The sequence below is a fragment of the Siniperca chuatsi genome, linkage group LG8, assembly GCF_020085105.1.
Source record: "Siniperca chuatsi isolate FFG_IHB_CAS linkage group LG8, ASM2008510v1, whole genome shotgun sequence".
Taxonomy (NCBI): Eukaryota; Metazoa; Chordata; class Actinopteri; order Centrarchiformes; family Sinipercidae; genus Siniperca; species Siniperca chuatsi.
Window position 1 is genome coordinate 18,488,868 of NC_058049.1, and position 23,604 is coordinate 18,512,471.

General features: G+C 41.4%; 1 protein-coding gene across 3 annotated transcripts in view; it reads left to right on the plus strand.

The window, feature by feature from the left end:
• Positions 1 to 8,184: 8,184 nt before the first annotated feature.
• nexmifb (neurite extension and migration factor b) overlaps positions 8,185 to 23,604 on the plus strand; it is a 49,083-nt gene continuing 33,663 nt past the window's right edge. For 2 of the 3 annotated variants that reach the window (XR_006378998.1, XM_044205994.1), the window contains exon 1: positions 8,185 to 8,318. The gene's annotated coding sequence lies outside the window, so the exon portion shown is untranslated. The remainder of the gene's footprint in view (positions 8,319 to 23,604) is intronic. The other variant, XM_044205996.1, reaches the window with a different exon arrangement.

Sequence of the window (23,604 nt, forward strand, 5' to 3'; positions counted from 1 at the left end):
TCATAGAAGTAGGCTACATGGAAACTTTGACTGTGTTTTCTTTTAAAGGGTCAAAAGCCAAGGTTGGGAAACCAGTTTGCAATATTGGATTTAGAGGATTTTTGCGTTAAAAAATCAAGTATCTTCATTTTCATGTATTTGATTCACAGGATTAACCAAAAACAGACATGCATCTGGTTATTTTATCTATGGAGTGTCAAAATTGAATGCATATTGATACAGAAATATAGAATTACATATAACATGATAGAATATTTTTTCATTCACAATTACATCAGTATATCTGAAAATTAATACTATATTGTATGTTCAGAAATCATCTTGCTTTCAAATGCTTTCAAATTTTCAGTACATCAAAACTGGTATCAAAATGTGCATTCCTTGATTCATAATCAAAGTAAAATTGAGTCTGTGTAACCCATGAGAGCAGTCAAAGAAATTGTTTTAGATTTTCTAGTTAACAGATTATTGATCCATCTTCCCTTGAATACAAGTGGATTAGATCTGTCGTAGAAGCTGAAGCTTAAATCTCTGAACGCAATAATGATCTTCACACTCTCTTATTGTGTTCATTGTCTAGTGGACAGAGATGACAGTGGATCCCCCTCAAGAACCCCTGCAGCTCCCTGGATCCTCCTCTGGGACCAGATACATTCAACAACACTTTCTGTGAGGCCTTTGGTAGGATTATAATTGAAACCGACAATAACAAAAACATTCACATAGCGTGACAGAGCAGGCCCTGCTGCTCTGCATTGTGAAGCCTCCACCACCTTTTGAGGAAGTCACACATTATAGATGAAAGTAGACTTTGATAGAGCCCTGCTTAAAAGGAAAGCAACTAGATGATTACTGGGTGGATGGGTCTCCTTTCATGCGTCAGATGTCCAGGCAGATGAGTTGATGTTAATGGCGTCCTTCTAATCTAACCTAGGAAGAGATTATGAGACTATTCATTAACGACTCCCAACAACGTCCAGCTGATGCCCCTAACAGGTTATTCGCTAATTATTCAGTGAACATAATTCACTATGATCTGCTTGCCTTACACTGGGACAGCGTTTGCTCTCTGGCTATTCATGTTTAAAAACTGAATCACAAAATCTATTGTTAAATGACCCCTAATTGTTCTGTATGGCGTGTTAATGCTAGTGTGAGCTGTTTGTCTGCATGTCCTCAGTAGGTAATGAGGAAGCCATCTCCCTGTTTACCATGCAACATTCTGCAGGCGCAAGACAGGCACACAAAGGCCTTTAATAACGTCCTTAATATGGACCGCAGCAGGAGACACAGCCCCTAATGCAAACCACGACCTTCTACTGAAGGAGAGATTTTCAGATAGGATGATATCTCCTTGTTCTGTCTACACATGGCTATATCATATTATCCTGCATGGTGATTCGGCGATGGATTTAATATGTAGGTCCTCTAAACACGCCCCAAAGAGCTGCATCCCTAGTCCCATGAAAGCTGTTCAGAGTGCACAGGTGATAAGAGGGGTTCAGCCACACACGTCAAATCCCTGCCGACCCTTCCTTGGCCTGTTGCTGAAGTCTGCCGTGCTTTTTTTGTCATGATAACAGGCAGAGCAGGCGATCCCTCTGCACCAGACAGTCAGCTCACTCCCATCCCACTACAATGGAGCTAGTATGTGGCCAAGGGCGTCTACGCCTTAATAAATATGCATCGATGCCTCAGAGAAGATGTAGTTATTTCCACCGTTTTGTGTGGGAGTGTAAATTTATGTGCGTAATCCCAGTGTACTATATCAATGCTCCTGGTCAAAATGAGAATGAATATTCACACATGCAGGCACTTGCACACACACGGCTGATGAAGTCAATAAACACAGATATGGTATTACCATCTCTGCACCTATGCAGTATGCTGCAGATGATGCAACCTCTGAGCAGAGCCTAGATATGATCCAGGCCACACATTTGTAATATGTGTGCTTGCCGCCGATACAAAACTTTTGAATCTCTTATGAATTTGAAAGTGTTTTACACTCACAGACAAAAATGTCTTCCTTTTGAGAGCAATAAAATCCACTCTTTTCAACATCTGATCATGCAAAATGGTTTCTCTTTTTGAAGGTAACTATACAATCATTTCTGAAAAGTTACAACTCCACTGGTTCCTAATTTCCTTGGCTCATTTGTTCTATTTTCTACAAACCTTTTGGTAGGCAGGCACATAAGAGATGGAGACTGAAAAATGTAGGACTCTAAGATGGGATATTCACAAGTCACAGCAGCAGTACACGACCAAACCACACGGTACAAAGAATAGTGCAAAAACAAACACAAGTACTAACATAAAAGTAAAAAGTATGTCCATTTAGGTGTGCAAATTGCAGTATAGTGTGTAAAATGGATACAGTTATAAGTTATATTTTAAGAGGTGTATTGCACTGTGCCAGAAGTTACAGAAAATGTGAGTGTAAGTCTAGTTAGCAAGTCCAATAAGACCTGTCATTAGATGTCACAGGTGAACCGACACTGAATTAGTGACTGAATCTCTGGACATTTTTAAATGTAACTGCTGCTGCTGTGAATCCGAAAATGTCCCCATGTTCCAGTAAAATTGACTGTGGCTGCTGTCAAAGAGTCCCACAGGAGTTGTTCCATTATTCACTGTCTACGGAGCAGCTCCGGGGTCTGTGCCTAAATGACATCATCATCACTTCTGTCTGTCTCTCTGCTGTTCAGCCTTACAAAGGAATCAATTAAATTTATACGACGTATTACAGAAATAACTTCTACTTTAGGAGAGGTTTTCTATTCAAGGGCTTGATTTAGCTCCAAAAGAAAGGTCATGTCTAGAACTGTTTTTGACATTAATAATGTACTTCCCACTAGCATAATTGGTCATACATTTTTTAAACACTTTTGAAATTGAATTATTATAAAACTTTTAGGTGTGCCTCATAAATCCCAGAACTCAATCTCTGAATTTGGTGAGGAGAAAACTATAAAACTGGATCAAATGCCTGAGGGTGAGGCAGATATATATGTTTGTTCTGGTCGTGCCCTGTCATTCGGTGGTCTTTAAGACTTTCAGATGGATTCACATGAATCAGTGTGAACCTGTGTGTACATTTCAGCACGGCTTTTTGAATCAAGCTCACCGCATCTCAAACAGAGCTGAAAAATCAGACCAAATGGCCCCTTCTTAGAATGTTTGGCCAGGCACAGTGATGCTAATACAAAGATGGATGCATGCAGGTTACAACTGTTATAATCCTATTGGAGATTTCACAGCGACTGTCAGGCCTGGTGAGCGTTAAAAAAGCCTGAAAGTTTCAGCATTTACATTCTGCTCTCAACTCCTATTGGCTTGAATGCCCGAGTCACCTCCTGTAGATTTATTTCAACCTTAAACTGTATTAAGGAGAATCTGCCCATTTTACACATTCAATTCAAATGAACTTTTCAGCTGCACACACATCCTTACCTTGACATTAACTCTATTCACCATTTTCAGTCTTCACTTATCATCTTTCCATCCTTATCATCAAGTCTTACTGCGTCTAAAACATTTTAATGAAATTCAACTGAATGGCTATTCAATCAAAATAATAAAACACAAAAAATAATAAAGACAGCACCTAAATCAACCAAATTCACCAAATAACTAATGCAGAGTAGAATATTTGGTCAAGTAGTACACACTCACCCAGTTATATGTACTGCAATGAGGCTTTGTTTCAATCAGGACAGGACCTGAAACATTTAAACAAAAGTATATACCTATATTTCCTATACTGTAAAACAAGTACAGGCAATATATGTATTTACTCTGTCAGCAATATAACGTAGGATCTCTTGTTTTACAATGTAACAATAAAGGAAGAACAATATGTATATGGCTCATGACTCATACACAAAAGAAATCCTGCAAAATCAAGTAGGAGCGACACCAAAATTCTCAGTCCTAAAACACAGAAACATGGACGGTCCAATCAATTCACTCCACATCTGTGTCAAAAGGCTTCTGACCTGTAAAGCTTCCAGATGTGATGGACAGCTGTTTGCATTAAGAGAGCTTGTTAGTTATGCTCTTTCTCTGAAAGACAGAAACGCAAACAATGTGTCACTCTTTGTTTCTACTTTTTCTCATTTACATTATAGTATGTTGTTTCTTTAATTCTATAAAAATACTATAAACTGCTGTCAACTGTGAGTTTGTATGTTCTGTTTCTGAAAGTTTGTAAATGGTTTGTAGACTTTTTGTGTTGGAGAATTGGAGAATTTTAGGTAACTTTTTATGTTATTTTAATACATTATTCTCTGAAAGCATTTTGGGTCAAATCAGTTAAAATGTGTAATGGAATTATTTTGTACCTGGATGAAAAAGTTAATTGTAGTAAATGAAAGATACTAGATTCGGCCCTTTAAAACTCTTTTGTGTAGTTCAGTTATTCCTTTGTACTGTGTTTCTTACATTGAAATATCTTTATTTTAGTTTCATTTTAAAGAGCGTATTGGTTTATGGCTACATTCAATCCTTAGGGATAATGCTGATATCTTTTAAATACTGTATTATGCCACATTTATTATAATGGGAGACAAATAACAATAAACTTTATTCATATAGTAACTTTCAGAACACTGTTACAATTCCCTTACAATAAAAAAACAAAGTATATTTAAAACAAAAAGAAAATAAAACAAACTAAAAGCCATCAAACTAAACACATTATAAAACACAAAGAGAGTAAAATGAAATAAAATGTCATAAAACACCAATGAAAACAACAAAAAGCCATATTGAAAAAGTGGGTTTTTAAAAGTGATTTGAAAGATGAGACAGAGTTTGCAGCCCGTCAGGCAGGTCATTCCACAGTCTCTGGGCCCTTACTGCAAAGGCTCTGTCACCTTTGAGTACAAATCTGGACCTAGGAACAATCAGGAATGATGCATCAGAGGATCTCAGGGAGCAGGAAGGGACATAGGGCACTAACAGATCTGCTAAATAGCTTGGGGCAAGGCCTCTCAGGGCTTTGTAGGTAATCAATAATATCTTAAAATCAATTCTGAAAAGAACAGGTAGCCATTCTAAGGAAGCCAGGATCAGTGTGATGTGATCATGTTTTTTAGTCCGAGTCAAAATCCTGGCAGCAGAGTTTTGGATGAGCTGAAGACGGGAGAAGGATTTTTTTAGTGATGCCAGAGAGCAAGGAATTACAGTATTCTAACCGACTAGTTATGAAGGTGTGGATAACAGTTTCCATATTTTTGGCAGAGAGAAATGGTCTGATCCTTTGAGATGTTTCTGAGATGAGGAAAACAGGATTGAACCATTGAATTAACATGTTTGTCTAATCTGAGGCTTTGATCAAAAATGACACCAAGATTTCTGCAATGCTGAGTAATTGAATGGGATAGTGAACCAAGACGTACTTGCGCTATCATGATCTATGATCAATATCTCTGTCTTATCACATTTAGCTGCAGGGCACTTGTGAATGTCATGGAGGCAGTTTAGCAGGTTGACAGTGTTCTGATAGTTGTTTGCAGGGTCACAGCTTAGGTAGATCTGAGTATCGTCTGCGTAAAAATGGAAGCTGATTTTATGTCTACGTATAAGGTGGCCAAGACGGAGCATGTAAATGGAAAAGAGGATTGGACAAAGCACTGAGCCCTGTGGCACCTCACCTGCGGCTGACCTGGCATCAGCGACGCCTGTCTGTAAGGTAGGACCTGAACCCACCCATGTTTCAAGGCGGTCTAAGGGGATCTCATGGTCATTGGTGTTGAATGCTGCGCTTAGATCCAAATATATGACAGAGATGTTGCTTTTCCTCAGTTGATATATCAAGTTAGCTGCATACATTTGCTGCAACGAATGTTTTGACAGCCTTTATGATAATTACATTATCTTTGGTGATCAACGCTTTCTGTTATACAGATGATGGATGGCTGCCATCTTCAGTGTTGATTTGTATAGTTATTTCATATTACACTCATCGCACTGCAGTAGTGATTACCTCTGTTTACAAGATATGAAGAAACTCTGTAATTATACCAGCATGAAAATGTTCCGCTTTGAGTTTTGTTATCAACTTGCTGTGCTTAAGAGAAGCTGTAAGTCAGTTTATCTCTTCTTTAAAAACATCTGTAATGACTGCAGTTGAAAAGGTATTTTAAGAAACATGGATATGATTTCTGTTACTATGGAGTCACAACTGTGTTCATTAGCATAAGTCTTGTACTTTAAGTGGAAAATGAAAACATAGCTAATAAAAGAAATGCTACTCATATATTTCCAAGGTAATTTGCTGTGAGTGTGTGCATGCCTTTCAGAGAGTTAATAGATGGCAGATCAAGACCACAAATGCATGCCAGTGTGCATGTTATGTGTATGTGTGCATGAACAGACAGAAGAAGTTCAATAACAAGGAATACCAATCTGTACACGTGACACCAGTATTGTGAATAATGTGTATGACCGAGCCGCAGTAGAAGGACAGTTTTTGTCTCTGTTTTAATGGAGGCCATTACAGCTCAATTTGTGTATTCACACACAACTGTTTCGTTTGAATAAATTGTTTAGTTTAGCGGCTCTGTTTCATTGGGCATTACTACACATTTAGATTGCACACAGGCTTTCACACCAGTGGAGACAGGAACTGAAGAGCCTCAAGATGTCTGATTATTTATATCTTAAGATGGACTTTTAGGGCTAACGGACCTAATGCTGGAGCTGAAACAATAAGTTGGTGAATCGATAAGTCGATCAACAAAGAATTAATCTGCAACAACTTAGATAATTGAGTAAACTGAATATCTTTGAGTTACAGACTGCAGGTCAGACAAAACAAGCTCTTTAAATATGTCAACTTTGGGTTTTTAGAAAACGTGATGGGAAGGTTTTTACAGCTTTCTGACATTTTTAAACCAAAAAATTAATCGATTAATGTAGCTATAATAATCATATTAATGAATAATGAATAGAATAGTTAGTTGCAGCCCTAACTAATACCTTGTCTTGTTTTTGTCCGATCCACAGTCCAAAACCAAATATTCACTGTTCAGTGATGTAAAATAGAGAAAAGAAACAAATCATTACATTGTAGAAGGTGGAACCAGCAAATGTTTGCCATTTTGCAAGATAAACAATTAATCAATTAGCAAAAAAGTTGTTGAACAATTTTTGGTCCATTGATTACTCGATTAATCAACTAATAGTAGATTAAGAATTTTGCTTTGAGTCATTGATTCTAAAGGGCAGTATATAAAAATCCAAGATATGTTTAGGGATGAAGGTGCTGTTTGAGTACAGACCTGCCCTCCCCTGCCTGACAGGTTTACATCATGTAGCCTGCACTGTGAGCTCTCATATGATATTGTAACTTTAGAAAATGTGACAAGATCAATTAACTGTTAACTGATACACATCCATGAAGTCGCTATTTGGCTAGAAATATCACATTGTATTTCAAATTATTTGAATCAATGTAATCAATTTCTCATTGATTTCTCTTTTTTTACAGTTTGCAGATCCAATTCATACTGAGAGAGAGAGAGAGAGAGAGAGAGAGAGAGAGAGAGAGACCATGAAGTCTATATTCAAATACTGCCTCCAGTCCGGTAAGTGTTATGAGTGGGCCTATCATCCAGCATAGACGTACATGAGTATCCTATTCATTATTCATGTCATTGCAGTTGCCCTGTTATGATACAGTATTTGGAGTGGGCTACCTGATTTGCTCAGCGCGTCCGTCAAAGCAGTGCGTGGCCCTGCGTCGGCTGGCTGTGCGCGCTCATAGGTCGGACCGAGAAGAATCGGAGGGGGAGCAGTCAAGGAGCGCGCCTACGAGACTGCGCGCCGCAAGGAGGGGGAGAGGTCCAGCTGCAAAAAAAAAGGAAGAAAAAATACGCCGTGACAATGGCAACATCAAGCACCTCGTAAAAATTAGATAACAGGCGAGGGGGCGCCGCGAATCGGGAGTTTGAGAGGCGACGGCCCCTGTTTGCCCCGAGAAAAGCGGCGATATTAGGACATGCTGGCTGCCATATAGCGCGTTTCCTGGAATACGAATTCTTCCGTAACTGAAAATGGAGCGGCGGGGGAGAGGAGAGTCGCGCTGTCTCCATCATTGAGAGGCGCGTCCACCTGCCATTACGGGAGGCCCGGGCTGCTGCTGCTGCTGCTGGTGGTGGTGGTAGTGGCGGGGATGGTGGGGGGGTGGGACATGCAGGGGAAGTGTTTGCATTTTGGGGGAAAGACGCATCTCTGATACTGTCCAAAGCGGCTGAGAAGGATCCCATTGCGACGGGGGAAAAACGCAGGTTGGGCGCTACGCTCTGGAGGTAGGCAGTGCAAACGTTATTATGCTGCTATTCAGCATGCCGTATGTATTTGAATAAGGAGCGAGCTCTCTAAGGTATACACATGACAGCTTGATTTATACACACGCTGATTTGTATGCCTGCTTTCCCTGATTTGATCTGATCGGACATTTTATTCAAAGGGAGAACACACCAAGCATGCGGTGTAGTAGCTGCCCTACCTCCTTGGGACAGCTGTCGTAGTCTACATTCATTCGTTTCTGCTCCATCGATTACCAATTCCTTGCGAAAAATACCCCCACTTCTTTAAAGCACAGGCACTGAGCTATTCGCTTTAGGCTCAGAAATTCAACACAAATACAGATGCCACGTGTGGTTGTTCATATTGAAACCACTTGCACTGTTTGTATGTTTTGAAGACAAACAGTGGCCTTTGGACGTCATTTTGAATCAACCTTATGCATCCCGAGCAGTGTTGCCCCACAATGAATAAGAAATGAATAAAGGGGAGTAATCTATAGTCCAAACTAATGAATGATTCATGAATGGGCTATTGAAACCCAATGGGATAACACATCATCTTACAGCTAGGCCCCTCCACTGTGATAATGGCGAATAAATGATTCATAAAGGGTTTATAAGCACAAATTCCTAAAAAAAAAATGGCCTAAACATCATGATAGCAGAGCAACACACAGGTGCACCAGGGCATGTGTGAATGCCTGCACTGTCGGGTCACTAGATCGGTAGCTTACTGTGTCTGTGCTCCCCTTTAAGGATGCCTCATGACAGATGTTTACTGGATGTCCCAGTCAGCCACACTGAGAGCCAGACAAGCCATGCTAGAGAATAATGAGCTGCAGCCCAGAACAGCAGCCTCTGTGCTGTGGGTTTGTGGAGGTGTTAGAATCAGTTGTTAACTTTGTTTTAAATAGGATTTTAATTGGGTTAAATTTTAATGAGCTAGAAATTTGCCTGGCTGATGTTTATTGGAATGCCTTGTAAAATGGGATTTTCAAATAAGAATATGGTAAATTTATCGCCACAATTAATGATCTGCATGGCACACAGTTATTGACCTGACATGACTTGGTTTGATTTATCTTTTGGAGCTTTTATTAGCCTATTTGACAGGGTGTTTTGGACTTTTCAGCATCCACTGGATACTTGGGTACACTTTGCTTAAAAAAATGAAATCTAAGGTTAAACTGATGGGGGCAGTTATAGTGAGCTGTTAGTAAACTGTCACCTCTCCTTCTCTAATGTGAAGGCAGCAGTGGAAACCAGATGGAAGGCCATGCATTGATTGAGTCAAAGAGAGCCTATAAGGGGGCCAAATTGAGTTGACATGTTGATGTGGGAGTCATTATCGTGTGTGACAGCACACATTGGACCTGAGACCACGTGACGTGTGGAGGGGAGAGGGCCTCCTTGCTCTCGCCGCCTGGCCTTGTTTGAAGATCATAGATGCGGAAACTAACAGGAGCTATCATATCAAACTGTGTCTTCAGTCTGTGATGTGCAGCCAAGCCATGGAGGTTTGTCTTAACAGCATTTGCCATTCACATATCCTCCTGGTCAGTCTCATTGCATTCACTCCGTTCAGTTGAAATTGGGTGAGAAACTGAGCCCAATGACACATTTCAACACCATGGCTCTGTTCCACAGTAGCAAGGACAGCGCTGGAAGGTTTTTTGAAAATGCGTTTAAAATGCTATCCGAGCGTTATGTTGCAGCAATAAACCAGCAGCTTGTGTACATAGTCTCTTATCTTCCCCTGGCCATGTGTGCTCTGTGGCTTCTCCTCTGCTTCAGCCTTAGGCACATGTGTTGGGCCTCTACTACCACGTATGACCAATGGGAGAGAGCCTCAATTATACAGTATGAACTGATCCTCAACAATCATCCTATTTCTAACCAGTGGACAAGTTATTCATATATGAGGATCATGTTTCTGATGAGTACTTTACACCTTGTTCCAATTACTATAAAGCAGAATAGAGAAGGGGTGACATCAGGATACAACAGTGCGGTATCGCAAATGTTTAGTTGTATAATTGATTATTTTCTAGTAATAAGGTATTGCCTGGTGGCTTGTACTACAAGTTCTGACTTTTACAAATGTCAGAATACAGGTGAGAACATCTCGTTAAGCATACAGAAAAGGCTTTCCCTGCCTATATGGAGCCCCACTGTGTTTTATGTGCAGCGCTGTGGTTTTCTCTGCACATAGTACCGCTACTGTATGGAAGCACCTTGGCTCTGTCCGAGTCTATGTAGAAGCACGCTGAGCACATCAGGACCGACTGTATGTTTATGCATACTGTGTTTATGTCAGGCCACTGTATGCAGAGGCCTGCTGCGCCAACCCCAGCCCTGCGTTTGGGCTGTGACATGCTGGCTCTGGCCCAGCGGAGGCAGTCTTTCTCTGTGCCGCTGCCGCTGCTGAGTTCTGTAATTAAAGGCAGAGGTAAGTCCAGGGGAGAAGGCTGGGCTCTGATTGCTTTTCATGGCCATGAGGAGAGAGCTGCAGCGTGTCCTGAGGGACTGAGGCGCTGCTGAGCTCTTTGCTGCCTGCTCTGCCCCCCAGACGGGAGCTGTTCCAGGAAGACACACACATTTGTAGTCACACGCCACTGGCATACTCATGCGCACAAGCACGTAAACATACTCACACACGTCCTGCCGCACACACGCACACACACATGCACACACACACACACACACACACACACACACACACACACACACACACACACATACAGAGTGGCTGAGAAAAGCAAAAATTACATCTGTAGCTGACAGGCAAACTGCAAATCTACTTTAAAGAATGGCCCCGTTTTAGAAAATATGTGTCAGTACGAGGCGTGAGGCACTGAGGCAAAACTGTTACAGCGCAGTCATGTAATGAATTAAAAACAGCGCAATCAGAACAACATTAAGGATCTCTCCCTCGATTGGCTGTATTGACAGAGCAATTGATGTGTGATTGGGCTGAGTGTAGATGTGAGCAGAGGCTGCCTGTGGTTGTCTTGGGCCAGCACTCTGCAAGGGGGAGCCCCCCCTCCATCCATAGCAGAAGCCAAGCTGACTAGGGCTGCTCTGCACTATGAGGGCCTGGCAAACACAGACATTCTCACATATAGGATCTGGGTGGGCCCCAGCGCTTTTAGGGGAAAAAATGGCCTCAGTGCTCTCCTCTCCTCTTTCTCATTCATTCATGACAGCTGGCTGGTTACAGTGCACTGAGGGTTTAAACCATCACATGCCTTAGTCCTATCAGAGAGATTCCCGTGAAAGGCAGAAGCAAGAGCACTTTGAGGATAGGAGGTTTACAAAGAGAGAGAGAGGAAACCAGTTGGATGCTATTTGAATGCCAAGTCCAGCCACGTTTTTGCACCGTGTTCATGAATTAGTTCTGCCAGGATAATTAAAGTAATGCATCAGGATTTCTGCCATTAACAAATAAAAGTCCAATTAAACTGGGGTCTATTAAGCCACTTTCGGCATTGCCTACTTGATCTCAATATAGGCTGGTGGCCACTGGGACCATGAGCATGCAGGTTTGATGTTCATAGCTCATTTCCTGCTTCCACATCAGACCCTTATATTGCAGATGGATAGATAATGTGAAATTTCCCCTGTTCTGCTCACACTCTCCTGGGCCCACTTGTATTTCAACTCATGGGATTCTTGAAACAGATAGTGAGACGTGATGCTGGGAAATTTGAGAAGGAGCCGAAAGAGGTGGGGATTTAATGCAGTGGACACAGGTGCGCTAACATGCATGGTGTGAAAGCGACATATTCACAACATGACTCGGGAGGGAGGAAGCTATATGACGGGGCTAGATTTTAATTGGTTTCACACAGTGTGCTCCCATGTATTGCTCCCTTTGTAATGGCACACACAGTGACAATAACAGCTCTGGTTTTTGTTATATAATAACACTAATAGATCAGGGCTTTCCACAAGGATATGGAGTAGCCATCCAGTAGGAAAAAGTAGCCAGCTAGGGGGGTCCGGGGGCTTGGCCAAAAGCCCAGATTTGGTGGCCGCTGGCACATTCTAATGCCACTACTCCATCATATACACTGATCTTAATCATTGCATATTTTCTACTTTAAGAAGCCTGTCAGAGTCTGTTGATTTCCACTAGACTCAAGCTTCCCTTAAGGGTGGCATCTTTCCTCTCCCTTCTCTGTTGATATGCTCCACACCTATGGGCAGTAAGCATGTATGATTTAAGAATGAACATTCACTTTGTTACACACAAAGCAGGAGAAAATGACTCAATGAAAGGATAACCAAAAATGTATACCATGGATAGAATGTGTGGAAGAACATATATCCTTATATATGTATTACTACTAGAAGTTCCATTACATCATATTTTATTTTTAAAACATGATTTGGGGCATCTGACATTAGTTTGCATTATTGGTCATTGAACATTTCTTATTTATTCTTCATGTTGGAGCTGGAGGAGCCGCATATCCATGTTACGCTGGACGTGTATACTGTCAGGGTCCTGAATGCTGGAATAATAAGCCACCTTCATTAGCCTTATCTTTGATTTGGTGGATGGAAAAAGGGGCTGATGATGAGAAAGGGAGCAAAACATAGGGTAGGATGAACTGTGAGAGAGGAGAAAACAGAGGAGCTGCAGAGGAGGGAGGGGAGGGTGGGTGGGCATGGTGGGAAGATTAGACGAAGGGCTGGACAGAAGGTGGGGGGACAGAAAAAAGGGAGAGACATAGTTACTGCTAGTGGTGGGGGTTCAGGGTGCGTCCTCCCAGCACAGCCAGTTGGAACAAACAAACAGTCGTGAGACAGTGTTGTTTCTAATGGGAGAGAAGCTTGCTGTGCCCTGGATGTTTCCCTGCACCTTTCATTTTCTAAATGCTGTTTTGTCTGTTCACCACTTAACAAGCCACCAGTGCCTCAGAAAGGAACCACGCTTTATTTGCTGCTGTACATAATTACCAGCCATTCAAGACGGCTTGTTTGCTACTCTAAACGATGTTGTGAATTTATGTACAAATAAGAGACAGGCTATATTTTGCTGTAAATCTTTTCACAGCGTTCAAGTTGAGTGTTTGAAATTTATGGCATTGCTAGTGTTCGGCCTAAGATTTGTTGTAATTCATTTCACTTTAATTGTGCTGCTGTTTGTGGAGACCGAGTCATTTGTGCCCTAATCAAACATTAGTGATAATTGAATCGAATAGCTATTTTATCATACGTTGCGGTTGATGCAGAGAACAGAATGACAAAAGCCTGTTGAGCAGATGCTCTTCCTGTCAGATACAGTCAGCTGACGAATGGCGCTTTACTTTCCATTTACTATTGCTCGCCAGAGGCAAAACATAATCCATGCGCGACACATCTAAGCAGAAGTCAAATAAGAAATGTTTTTGAATATCTTAACACAGAGAATGTGAATTGAATTGCATACATGAATTTCAAGTTGGATTTGACCCTGATCTGTTGGATGATGTTACTGATGATACAACAGCATGACTGCTATTCTACTACGGGTAATAATTATAATCATTCACAGCTAGTGGTCCTTGTCACAGGAGTGGGGCACAATGGAAATAATAATTAGGACTTCTCATTTCAGATGCATTGCAGAAGAGTGTATGAAGTGTGCACTGTGGCTCTTTGACTTCTAGGATGTACAGCTGTGTGTATACTTGCTTGTTTCCCTGTGTGTGTTAGCTCCAGCACGCCTCAGTAACAATTTTTGCTGGCTCTGGGTTTTCTGCAGCTTTGTGACTCCTTTTATTTCTCACAGCTCGCACACATAAACACATTCACACACACACACGCAAATATGTTTTACTTTATGACAGTGACCCAGTCTTTGCTGTCATAAGGAAGAAGCTAATTGTAGCATAAAGAGACATGAAGAGCCAGGATGCCTGCTTCGCCTTTATTCTGGGCTCGCCCCTGACACTCAGTGACGTACTGAACCTCTGTCATGCGCAAATAGACATTTTTCACCTCACTATCTCTCAGCGCTCTTCTAACCCATTTCCCCAAGTCATCATTCAGCGACACTGTTAGAATACAGCCCACATATATCACAGTTGAGCCAGTAAAATGCTCTCCAGAAGGTGTCAAATATGCACCTCAGCGTAGCCGCCGCTGATAAAAGCTAATTCATCATTTAGTCACATAAAAGCCTCAGAGATTCTGTATACACTATCTTGTATACTGTTGGAATTCAGGGAATCTGGATTTGCTGAATAATTTCCGAGCGTTGTCTGTAATACCAATTTTGGTAGTTTGAGTATTTAGCTTCATTTTTGAATGAAGATGAAGATACATTTTTCAGTTTATGTACGTCATATTTCATGTTTGTTAAATATTTTCATTTCAAATGGTTGCATGTTTTGCTGATGCCCTGCCAAAACAAAGGAAGAGAAAAAGGAAAGTAATGTTCTACAATGCCACAACATTAAAGGTATCCCAACTATTTTGGTTAAGGATTAGTCAATTGACACAAAATATTTTTTTTTTCAACAAAATTGCCAAATATTACACAATTTCAGCACCTAGAATCTAAGGATCTGCTGCTTTTTCTTATCTAATTTTATAGTAAACATAATACCTTAAAGGTTTTGGACCGTAATTTTAGTCCTAGTTAAGACAAACGTAACACTTAAAAGTTTGACTTTTTAAAAATAGATTAAAGGGTTTTGTAGAAGAACCTTTTTATATTCCTCAATGTAAGGTAGTGAAAAAAGAAAAAGGTTTAAATAATTGGTATTGGTACCAAACCTCAGGTCAAAACACTGCTTAACATGTGATGCCTATGAATATGCAGTAGAAAGTACATGCCTGCCCCTCATCCATAGTGTCCAGTAATCTCACTCCCAGTGTGAGCATTTCTTTTGCCATCTCTATTACTGTTGTGATACAGCGATGTTTCTGCCACTATGGGCTAAATACTTTGGGAGCATCACAACACCAGGTATTTTCCTTTTATATTCAAATGACGTTGTGTATAACCTGCTCCTTTGAAATCTGTCTCTGAGGTGTGTATATATGCTCGTGTATGAGCACACCTTTTTACCTTTTGTGTGCACTATTTGGGATTTGCTTATGGTTTATTTATGCAGGTAATTCCATTGAGAGAAACTCTTTGTCAGGGGAGAGCTAGTGTATAGTCTGCACACGTGCTTTATAGCCATATGATCTAATAGGTTTAAAACGCAATATCAAAGATGTATGCAGCTGCAGTGTTTTGGCTCCAGTGATGAGGCCTCTGGAGAGGTGGGGTAAGGTATCTGTATGTGCATAGTGTATGTGTTATGTTGTGTGTGTGTGTGTGTGTATGAATTATCTGTTTTAGGGGCAGCCAGTGCTTACAGAAGGCCTCTGTTCTGACTTTTAATCCTGAGGTGCTTATAGAGTCTACCTGGACAGAAAATTAGCAATAACAAACACCTGTCTGTCTCGCTCTTTTACATTCTTACAAATCTGCCAACAACTATTGAGACGCCACAGTGAATGCAGTGACACGCTGCCAAGCAGTTGAAAATATGAATGTGTACGTACGCATGTGCACATGCTTATTTGGCCCCCTGAGCTTTCATGTGGGCATGGAAGTGTGTTTTTCTGTGTGCACGAGTCAGTCCACATTCATGTAATAATAAAGTTATTTATATTTTTTTCATCTTACACTGTATAAAAATGATAACGAGCGAACACTGTTATTTGGATAACACTGAGTGGCTACAGGGAACACATATTCAGAGGACAAAGGCTCCATTGTGGAGAGGAAAGTAAAACATTTTGTAACAATTTACACTTTGACTCCATCTCTGGGGGCTTTAGGAAATGTTAATTTAAGTTTCCATTATGAAATGTATTTAATTCAGACTAAGAATTAATTCCATTATTCTTGGAGGCAGCTGGGGCTTCTGTATCCGTCGAGACGGTTTGCTGTTCCCTCCTGAGACCTGTGGGTTTTCCCATCACTTTTAAAATCAATTACCTTTACCTCCCTCGCCTCTCCAAATCTCTCTAAGTACTCTCCTCATAATCTTCATTAGAAAACCCACCACTTCACCTATAGCTCACTATGAACAACTCCACTGGAACTCCATGTATTTTTCAGTGTTCGTGGCACATTTGAGTGCCTCTCTCTGATTTATTAAAATGTCTTACATATAGCCGTTGACCTGCACAGATTATTGTCAGCCGACTTGTCGCTTCCTCAGATAAATAGGAAGACAGTCTGTGGCTGGGTGAGACCTGTTAGCCCTATGTGACACTAAAGCCACAACAAAGACAATGACACTGTTGTACTGCTGCTGAGGAGCGGCTGCAGCCCCTGGGAGAGATCATGTTATTCTCCCTTGTGCGCCATTTCACAAACATCTCACCGCACTAACTGAGGGGAATAAGCATGGATGGGCTTGACGGCTGCTTCCTATTTTAGTCATCGGCAGGTAGGCGGATGAGTTGAACTGCGGAGGATCTCTGTGCAGCGAAGTCTTCGTCTAATTAGTTTGTCTAATTATGTCTTTGTGCTGGAAATTTCTCAAATTAGTGGTATCGTGCAGAATGTGAGCATGCTCATTATGGTTGTCATGAGAATTGTTGCGGTGGTTGGAGAAGAGACGAGAAAGGGAGAGGGAGAGAAGGAGTGTCATTGGAACCAAAAGCTCTCCATGGTCCAAATCCCTTTATCAAATACAAGTATCTTGTAATGGGAGATGTAGCACCCATCTTCGTCCCAGGAATTCACAGGTAAAATGTTACTTTTGCCTGTGAAACACTCAGCACCCCCCGTTCCTGTGCAGGAGGGTGCACCTATTTGTGGCAGACCACAAAAAGGTCCCCTTTGATTTTCTCTCCTTGTGCGTCAGCTGCAAGAGTGCCACAGCATCAAGGATGTAAGTGTCTCACATGGAGAGACTTTTTGATTTTCCCTCCTTGCGAGGTGCCACAGCATCAGGGATGAAGATGCGCACCCCCTTGACTCTGAAATTCTTCTCCTGGCTGCCAAGTGAGGACAAGCCTCCTGGATCGCTTGCCAGTGACCCAACCATTTCCCCTCCCTCCTCTCTCTTTCCCTTCTTCCTTCTCTCTTTCCTTTTCCTCATTGCTTCACTACCATCCCTCTCTCTCTCTCTCTCTCTCTCTCTCTCTCTCTCTCTCTCTCTCTCTCTCTCTCTCTCTCCTCTCCTTCCCCCACTCCTGGGCCTACAGTAATTGGTATTCCGAGTGGCAGCTGGGATCCATACAAACACAGCAGACAGAGGGAGAGAGCGGGCAAGGCAGACGTGTGTGTGTGAGAGAGGGGGAGAGAGAGGGAGACATGGAGGCAGAGAGAAAGAGAAAGCCAGCAAGTCAATACGCTGGTTCATTAGAGCACTGAGTCACAGTGGCCGCTGCCTCGTTTGTTTGTGTTTGTCCAATACTCTGTCTTAAGCAGAGCCCACCGCCTCTGTCCGCTCACACTGGCAAACCTGACAGCAACACACCCCAGGCTGCCTGGCCGCCTGTGATATGGGCTTTTCTGTGCCTGTGAGTATTTGGACATACCGACTTATGAAATAATTACCAAATCAGTAACTCTGAATTAAGCAAAGCGAGGCCTTTTTCACCAACACAAGTTCATGCCTAGAACAGGGCCAGTATGGAAATTGGCATAATATATAATTGCTTGCCTATATGTTATTCCATAATCATGCTGTGATTGAGTTATATTTTCCATGACAAATTATATGTCAGTAATATGTGATATTCTTGACTGGATTATCAGACACGCAGTGACAAAAGCAGGTCTGGTCATGGCGGCGGATGTAAAGAAGACAGGCCAGTTCTCTGAAATGGAATTTAGAGACGAGAAAAATAAAAGGAGAGAGACTCCATTAGGAAACAAAAATAGGATTCTGCAGTTATTGAAAATATAAAAGTGGATGTTCCAAAAAAACAAGAGGGAGGAGTGTTCTCCGGTCACAGCGAGCTGAGAGCAGACCACTTGTCAGGATATTGAAAGAGAGAGCGAGAACGACAGAGGCAGGTTAAGAGAAAGGGCTGAAATGACCTGTTCTCCTCTTCGAGGTGTGTTTATTTTGGAGGAAATAGTAATATGACGGTGGCTGTGTGGTTGTCTGGCAGGGGCTGCTGGCTCCCAGGGCCCTCATGGTGCACAGTGACCTCTCATTACCACTGCTTGAGAGAGCGTGAAACGGTGGAGATCACTCCAAAGGGCAGCTGTGTAGATGCGCCTAACCTTTTAAACCACCGGAATACGTCAACCATACAAATAACTCATTAACCTTATCCATTTAAATGAAAAGCTCCTACTTTTATCCCACACCCCCTTCTTCTCTCCAGTATTAGATTTGTTTAACTGGCCATTGGACATGATGAAAATGGCACCTCCCTTTGCAATGCAGGGTGGTCCAGGCGAGCCATACAGCAGGGCAATGGGGATTTGGCCCCCTTTGGTCCCGACACTTAACAAAGCTGGTTTAAGACTTGGGGGGAGGGAGAAGAGAAATGGAGGGTTGGGGAAGTGATAGCATGTTAGCATGCGTGTGAGTCTGTTGTTTAGGAAGCGGCCTCCGGCTCTGTCCGGCAGCACAGGAGGGCATTGATTGGAGGAGCTCGATAGCTCGGGCCTTTTAATCACCTCGCTCAGAGGCTGCATTGTCCCACAGGCCCGGAGAATAAGCGCAGCTAATACCCTTGTGCATATGCACACAGCCACTGGCTCCCAGGTTTCTGCAGCCCTTCACAGACCCACACAGCCACTAATCAATAGGTCTGATTACCAACAGGGAGGCAGAGTAGGCTTTGTTCTCATTTGTCCACAGAAAAGCTTGCCCCCCTCCCAAACGTCTTGCCAACATCCCCTTCGTTTAGACCCAGTATGGTATAGCTTAAAGACCACGAACGTGATGCTTCTGTTATTCTGATGAGAAATTTGACCTGCTGCACCTACAGTTGGATCTGATGGTGTTAAAAGACTAAATGCTTGTTCTCTGTGTCTAGAATAATGGGCTGTTCTGACCCAGTTGTAAAGAAAACATTTAGATATACGCATCAGACTTCTAAAAATGGCATTTCTCTCAGTCTCACTCTCTGCTTTGCACTCTGTCTCCATCTCTTCTCTCTCTCTCTCTCTCTCTCTCTCTCCCTCCCTCAATCTGTCTCTATGCCTTCTTGGCTGTCATATCTCTTTATACTGTTTAGAAATGCTGTACATTGTGTTACAGGGTTGTGACTGATAGCCTGCCAATTTCAGCTGTGGCACATCAGAGAGGCTAACACCCCCGAACCCAGAGAGACACACATTAAAGCCGTGACAGTGTGCTCCTTTTACTGCTCTCACTGATTCCATACAGGCTGATTAAGTGTTTCACAGGAAAGCTGGGTTTTTATTTATTATTGGTAAAGTGTTTTCAGTGGCCTTTACCAAACTGCAACATACAAGAGTGTCTGTCTCAATGCAGGAAAACACAGAAACTCCCTCCTGGTGTGGTTTGTGTGTTGTAGATGTGCTGCAGCTATAGACAAGAATTATTGTTCTCTCTCATCAGAGATTCTGAGGCCATTTATATTTCCATCTGCGCAGCCTATCAATAAGCCTCTAAGCCGGGCTCAAAAACTAATAACATCAATGACTTTAAAAGGAAAAACAAATATCAAAGGAAGGCGGCGTATTAGCATCCAGAGATGGCTGGTGAATATTGAAATTTAGTTTGTATATGGTCTGAAGGGCAGAGTAGGGCTGTTGATACTGTCCTTTGCCCTCCTCATTATTACCACCCAACACATACAAACACATTGTAGACACACTCTGACTGACACCCTTCTCTGCATTTTCCCTGTCTTGTCTCTCTGGCCTTTCTCCCTCTGCCCATCCCCTCTTTCTTCCCTCTCTTTCTCTGTGTATCTCCTTTCTTCTCCTTCTGTCCTCTACTACCCCCCTCCCTCCACCCCACCTGCCCCTGTCCTTTGGTTTTGAAGCCAAGCAAAAGAGTCACCATTCTGAAGCAACGGGGATATAATTTGTGGCTCCGAGAACAAAGGGAAATCTTTACTGTGAGAGTAATGGAATGGATTTTGTGATGTGGATGAAAACTGTTTTCATTTTTGACTCTTGTTTTGAAAAACAAAATACTGATAAAAGATTGAGATTTAAAGAGAAAAATAATAATTTTATAATGTGTGATGGATAAAATATATCCTTTTCTCAGGATCATGATTATTAGATTTAGAGAAGTAACATAAAAAAAATCACTAGTGTGCCCTAACTATTCATCAGCTGCTTATTATTTATAACTGTTGTGTCTTCAGCATTGTTATTGTATTTTGGTGGGAAAAGTAGTGTTGTAGAAGTTGGCAAATTGCAGCCACCGCAATTTCAGGGCTAAAACACAGTTTTAAAAAGCGCCATGTGCAATCCATTATGGTCACGTATTGACTGGAAATTCCTCAAAGCCCTCGACAGACCTCCATGCTCACTTATTGAGCTGTTATCAATGAGCTGCTTTTGTCTTGGCTCAAGAGACTGTGGACGTATTAGTGGGACATTTATTGTGCTAGAAAAGAAGGAACTAGGAAGCCAAAGATGATCTTTTTCCACTGAACACTAACTTGTGAGTCTCCCCCAACAAATATCTACATGATGGAGCCTATGAGAGCTTCATGGTATGACCAATGTGCTGTTGTCCTATTCTGCACTGAACTATTTAAAATATAGAAAATTGAAAGAAACAAACTAAGCTCCATCTCTCGACAAAAAGAAGGACATTTTACAATAGAAATTTCTCAGCTTTTAAAAATGTTCCTCCATTGCTTGATTGGATGAGTTGGTTAGTGCGCCTCCTGTATTCCACATTCTAACCTGAAAGTGCGTCATTAAATTATCAAAATATTTGAAAAATAACATTTGCAATTATTTCCAAAGAAATAAAGTAAATGAAGTAGTGTGCTCAAGTAGGATTTAATGACCCTTTTCAGCTTATTGCTTGTTGATCTGTTAGATGCTGCAAATCTGCTGGACTTTCTGCTGATAATGACTGAGTTGTTTTTCATTAAAGAGATAGAAAAGAAGTATTTCTTGACACTTAGTAACACCTGGACACACTGGAAAGTGATTTAACCAGCAGTCAGTCTGTTCTTTGCCTCACAACCTTGTAGAAGACATCAACAAATAGCAGAAATGATCTTTTTTTAGACATATTGATGTTGTGACTTGTTAATTGTTATGTTAGCTTATTTTGTACTAAACTTACGCTACCTTTTCAAGGTCGTAGTGTTTTTGTTTCGTTTGGGCTGGACAGTTACAACAACCTGTAATTTTTTACTCAAACATTCAGTAAATACCTCAGCCATTTAATAAAAACAAAATAAATAAATAAATAAACCCAAAAGCTGCATTAATTGATTTTTGCCCACGAGAGGCAGGAAAAATAGCCAATACATAAGTTATCACCGGCTTATAAAGTTGTTATCGCTAACATGTTAGCAGACAAATGCCTATTATCCCATCCAGCCGACATTGGAGCAACATTAGAATTCATTTGGTGCCATGTTTCCGTGTTTGCCGATTTCCTTCCAGCTGTGGTTTTGGTTTTGTCTCTTGGCCTTAGCTTGCTAGATGCTTGACTTGCTAACTTTGTCTGCTGTCTGGTGCTGGGCAGGTATACTGAAGCAGACAGTGGTTTTATCAGAGCTTCTTAGCTTGAATAATCTGCCTACGAGGGTTGATGAGAGCAACTCTGGCTAAGCCATAAAGTAATTTTGTGACTGGTAAAACAAAAACAATGAACTATCAGTTAACAGAGGCTAAAAAGGTCCGTATTTCTCCTGATTAAAGCACCATGAGCGACCCCATTATTACAGATTGGTTACATTCGGTATTTGTATATAAATAATAATTAATGCAGGTTTGAAGGTGTTGTGTTAGAGGGTTATTAGCGTTTGACCATGACTGATGTCATAGCACCAAAGACACGCTGAATTGCCCACATCTTAATTCAAATCCGTCTTCGTGTTGGTAGGTGTATAGTTGAACTTTGGAGAGAGCCAGGCTAAACTGTTTCTCCCTCCATCCGGTGTATATGCTAAGCTAAGCTAACCGCCTCCTGGCTCCTTCGTACTTAGCGCACAGACATGAGAGTGGTATAGATCATTTAATCTAGCTCGCAGAAAGAAAACGAATAAACAAATGTCCCAAAATTTTAACAATTCTTTTTAAGCATGTTTTAATTACAAAGATTTTGATAATTCAGAAATTATATCGTTAACTAAAAACATTTTATCCAAGATATTTGTGCAGTTAAATGTTTTTAAAGTGGGTTATATATGCTAGCTACACAGTTTGCGGTATAGAAAGGTTTTTATTAAACATTGCAAAATACCAAAATAGTAATAATGATAATTTATCTGTGACATTCTGACCTTCTATGTTGAAAAACAGAAAATGAAATCAAAACAAAACAAATGATTAATGGTATTAACCAAACCAATATGGCCTCCACAGATCAGCTGTATTATTGTGAGTTACTTTATGTCATGAAACAGTAAAAATCTGACTTATTCTGATTTATTGAACCTCTAAATGAAATGCTAATCAGACAAACTTGGAATGATTTGTGCAGCTAACTTCAGGCCACAAAGCAGAGGGAGGCGCTGTAGTCAGTGTTGCAGCAGCAGCCTGTCCTGCATCACTCCTGCAGCCTTCTTCCCTTAACACTGGCTTTCACAAAGTTGATCGAGGCGCTGGGGGGAATGACCTCAGCTTCCTCTCTGGTAGCTGCTAGAGTCACAGTGTTAGTCATCTTTAATTCTCATCCATTGACACAGTTGTCAGGGGAAACAGACCTTACAGTATAACAACTTTACTGTCCTTTTGTCACCAGTAATTACACATGATTCTGCAGTGAAATGTTTTACTGCATTGTTTACAGCTAAACAAAAGCTACTCAGCTTTACAGTACAAGCACGTATTTATTGCATTTAGCACTGACACACTGCCAGTCAGTGTTTAAAAAGCTTAGACAATTATATTAAGCCTGAAAAATACAGTACAATTAATTCATGATATTAAATCCATTAGCTGTGATGCATGTTTACACCTTCAGTTTACGTTTTACTGCTGACCCTGTCCACAGAAGTACATTGCTTAGTTTCCGTGCCGGTACAACTTCCTGCTTCTCCAAACTGGGGACGTGCCGACCGCCATCTACTGCAGGTAAATACACTGACTATGGATAAGTACCTCATACAGCCCCACTTCAAAAAACCCTAACTATCCTTTTAATTTGGA